Source organism: Pocillopora verrucosa, chromosome 1 (assembly GCF_036669915.1).
Source record: "Pocillopora verrucosa isolate sample1 chromosome 1, ASM3666991v2, whole genome shotgun sequence".
In the NCBI taxonomy this organism is placed as follows: domain Eukaryota; kingdom Metazoa; phylum Cnidaria; class Anthozoa; order Scleractinia; family Pocilloporidae; genus Pocillopora; species Pocillopora verrucosa.
This window is the reverse complement of record NC_089312.1, coordinates 10,910,102-10,914,682: the sequence shown is the minus strand read 5'-3', so window position 1 is coordinate 10,914,682 and position 4,581 is coordinate 10,910,102. Positions and strand designations below refer to the sequence as shown.

General features: G+C 35.3%; 1 long non-coding RNA gene and 1 pseudogene across 1 annotated transcript; one reads left to right on the top strand and one right to left on the bottom strand.

Moving 5' to 3' along the window:
• Positions 1–475: 475 nt before the first annotated feature.
• Positions 476–1,364, top strand: LOC136281428 (ATP-dependent DNA helicase PIF1-like; annotated as a pseudogene).
• Positions 1,365–1,696: 332 nt separating this feature from the next.
• LOC136277079 (uncharacterized) lies at positions 1,697–3,844 on the bottom strand. Its single transcript, XR_010715778.1, has 4 exons — positions 3,728–3,844; positions 3,037–3,094; positions 2,632–2,768; positions 1,697–1,897 (listed from the first exon to the last, which is right to left on the bottom strand). It is a non-coding gene; the product is annotated as an uncharacterized lncRNA (long non-coding RNA).
• Positions 3,845–4,581: the final 737 nt, after the last annotated feature.

Sequence of the window (4,581 nt, the reverse complement as noted above, 5' to 3'; positions counted from 1 at the left end):
GTCACTTGATCAAAACAATATACCAAACTGTCACAAAAACATTTAGACATGCTCCCATGAATCCTGAATTACCCACAGTTCTTTTAATGGCACCAACTGGTGTTGCAGCCATTAACATTGATGGAACAACAATAAATACTGCTCTTGCAATTCCTTTACTAACTGGTGACAATGTACATCCAATGTCAGACCAAAAGAGAACACAGATGAGATTGTCATTATCTGAACTAAAGTTGATTGTCATAGATGAAATCTCCATGGTTGGTACATCACTTTCCTTCATATCCATCAGAGACTAAAGGAAATTTTGGTACTTCCAATTCACAGATGTTTGCAGGCATAGTATAATAGTTGTTGGTGACAGTACCAATTACCACCCATTTATAAAAGAACTGTCTTTGATGATTTCAAAAACGATGTGTTTAATCTATATCACCCATGGCATCTCTTCACAATGATAGAGCTTGTTGATATAATGAGACAGAAAGATGATCAACCATTTGCTGAACTTCTTAATAGATTCCGTACAGCAAGTCAAACTGAAGAAGATATCCAGTGCATTCAGTCTAGAGCATAGATCCTTCTGATAATAACTACCCCTCAGATGCTCTTCACATTTGGTCTGAAAATAGTCCTGCCAATCAACATAAGGACCTTAAACTTGAACAAATACCTGCACCTATTTCATTTGAAAGCCATTGATCAGTATCCTCCAAATGTCTCACAACAAGACATTGATAGAGTTTTGGCCAGACCAAGATCTGAAACAAGTGGACTTGATTCTGATATCTATATCAAAGAAGCTGCAAGAGTCATGTTAACAATGAATAGTTATATTGCAGACAGACTAATTAATGGCCAACTGGGAACTGTTGTTAGAATAGAGGTAAACCAAACTAACCAAAACCTACTGTATCTATATTAAATTTGATGATGATAAAGCTGGCAGCACTTTAATTCAACAGAGTAGTAACCCTTTTGTCAGACAAAATAAAGTTGTACCAATTCAGGCTGTACTAGCAAAAATCAAAGTAAGACCAAATAAACCATCTTCTCCTGAAATACAGAGAGTACAATTCCCTTTCACACTAGCCTATGCTGTAAGCATCCACAAGGTACAAGGTTTATCACTCACTAATGTAGTTATTAGCTTTGAGTTGATCAAACAGAGATCATTCAACTATGGTCAAGTATATGTTGCCTTAAGCCGAGCAACCTCTTTGAATAGTATTCATGTTCTTGGAACACTTAAGAACAGGCATGTGAAGGCAGATCCTAGGGTACACAAGGAATATGAAAGACTGAGAAATGTTGCATCTCTACTATGCAAACAAATGAAAGCATTCACGACAATGCAGTTTTAACCATATGTTTATTAAATATAAGATCTCTCAAAAAACACAGCATTGATATCAAATGTGACTCAAACATCATAAACAGTGATCTCATAGCTTTGACAGAAACCCACCTCCAGCCTTACAATGATGACAGTGGAATAAAAAATGATCTACATCCACTCAGACTGTACAGACAAGATCACCCTACTGATAGGTATTGCAGCATAGCACTCTGTACAAGAAACACTGTACAAGCAATTGATCTTCAGTACTTTCCACAAGTGAATGGGATAAAGTTTACAGTTATTAGCAATACCACACAACTTAGCAGTGAAATGCTCATACTTACGAAAGAACAGGTCAAATATCTCACAGTACATACAAGATCTCAGAAACATTGTTAACAGCTATGCTATTGACATCATTATGGGAGACTTTAATATGAACTATTTAAATGATGATACAATTGAACCACTTAAAACATTAATGAACTCTTTACTTTACTCCCAACTTGTCCAAGGTCCAACATTTGTTTCTGCAGGAAGCACACTAGACCAAATCTATATAAAACCAACATATGACATAGTTCAAAATTCCATAATAAGTGTTTATTATTCTGACCATGATGCTGTAAAAATATCCATAAAACATAAGTAATCTTAAAATACATTCACTAATAGCACTATTTAACAACAGACCTAAATCAATGCTTCATGATCAATAGAATGCAGTTTACAATCATAATTTTCAACTGATATTACATCAATGCCAATTTATTGTTTTTTAAACCCAATCTTGAAAACATTATCTAACTCTTGTCATTTATAGTACAATCACTATTGTCTAACTGAGGAGCATAAATACCAACAACAACAACTATATTAAACACAGACACAAGACACCCTGATACTGTGCATTTTCACACTAATCCCTTGAAGGGGTCTAAGAATGAGGTACCCTTGTACAGGATACCTCCTCATCAATAATTTCAGTCTTAGGAACCAGGTGAGTAACTTTCCCTAATACAACTTTAAACTTACTGCAGTTTTCAATCTTCTCAACTTCAGTACAAAAAGAAAATCCCTAAGACAAGTACTTAGTTCCAGTTAACAAAGTATTTTATTTTTCTATACAGATTTATCCAAAATTAACAGTGGTGAAGACCAAAGAAACACCAATAAGATTTACAAAGAACCAGTGTAACCATGTGACAACAATGAAATATTTACTCCAAAAAAAACATATCAGCCAATGGAAGACTACAATCATAATATAGTATTCAAACATGAATTACTTAATGGCAGACTGTATTGGTAACCATCTTCAGTGTTTGATGAAACTGGACCATAGTAGGCCAGGAGGCTTTTACTGAACATCAATGCCAGGAGATCAACTACACATCAGCAACTGAACAAAACCTATAACAAGAAACTATGGAATGCAAAAGATTAATTGACAGTGGCATGTTGGATACCAGTCTTTATACTGAACAAAACTTATTGGATAAAACCAAAAAAATCCTATCAACTTTTCCTGAAGACCAATGGTGTATTATTTACACAATACCAGCCACAACATACAAATAATTCACTAAATTGCATAGAAAATATGACAGAGAATCAGACAGAACATCAAAATGCAATGGAAGCCAAGGTAATAAACCTAAACAAGACCTTCTTCATACTTATGAACTACTGACCAAAGATGCATGACATCATTTCCTGCAGAATATCCAAAAAAAAACATTGTCTTTTGACCTATAAAACAACAAAATATAATGTTTGCTCCATATGTAGTTGAAAGCTAAAAAAACAAGTTGAATCCTAATATTGTAGTCACTCTACTACCTGAAATCTTTCAATTTAATCCATCTTTTTCGAAGTTTATTAGTCTCATTATTTCTTGATCTTCACCAAAGAGTTAAGCTTAAAGTTAAGTCTCATAAGCTACAATGAGACCTGTAACAAAACATTCTTATAAGCTTCTCTTTTCTTAAAAGAACAAAGGTAAACTTTAACCTTTAACTATATGTTTATCAGCTCTTTATCTCTTATGTATTTTATACCATAAGGTTGATTAAGAGTTGGAAAATAAATAATTCATTCCATATGCTTATTTGTTGCCTTCCACTCAAACTCATATGAAATCTTACACAAACTTCGCAATAACATAGGCATGCTATGCATGCAAAAGTTATTTTTGGGCGGTGGGTGGATTACTTGAAACATTTTATGTGATGTCTACATTATTACAAAGGGAAAGAAGAGTATTAACGCGGCAAAGAGCAAAAATGTCGAATTAACTCACACAAAGGTATTTTGTGGTAGATTGTGTGTGTTATGCGCGCGAATACTGTAACCAAAAATAAACTGTATTGGTGCCACGGATACCTGTTAGAACAAAATGCAGACTGCAGACAGGATACAAAATGAAGACTAGGTACAAAATGTAGACGGCAGATTGTAGACTGGGTACAAAATGCAGACTGAGAATCTATAGAGTTTTTTTCGTCTGGTATGTGATACCATCTCATATTACAACTTACCGAGCGTCACGCAATCGCTTTTTCGCGGTGAGATGATCGCGCAAAAGTGACACTTGGTAAATTGTAAGATGAAATTCTATAACATATCAGAGGAAAAGAACACTTTTAATTCTCAGTGTGCATTTTGAACCCACTTTTCAGTATGCAGTGTGTATTTTGTACTTAGTATGCATTTTGTACCTGGTCTGCAATCTGCATTCTGTAGTCTGTAGTTTGCATTTTGTCGTGACCACTACGGAGACTGTAGTTTTTGTCGTAGGTATTGTTTGGTGTTGTCACGCAAGAGTGTTTAGGGATGAAAGAGCAGTTACGAAGGAGGTTACACATGTTGATTTTGTTGGGAGTGATTACATCACGGGCGACGAGCGGGGGGAGAGGAAAAGATAGAAATACGAGCGGTCAGCGGGGAAACAACTTTAATAGATCATACAGAAACATATCGGTTGTAGCTGTGGAAAACGATGTTGTAAAGCCGAAATGTCAACAGTATACGTCACTACATGAAATGTTAAGCAATTTTTCCAAAGTGTTGATTGTACAAATATCTTTTACTGCTGTAATAAACAATGGAAGCATCGGTGGCATCCGGAAAGCACCAAGAAGAATTATATTTACGTTTTGTGACTTGCTGTGTGACGTGCGTGACGAAAAAAGAAAACAAAGCCGTGGTGCCCAAATAATTCTCCCTCCTTGCCCCAC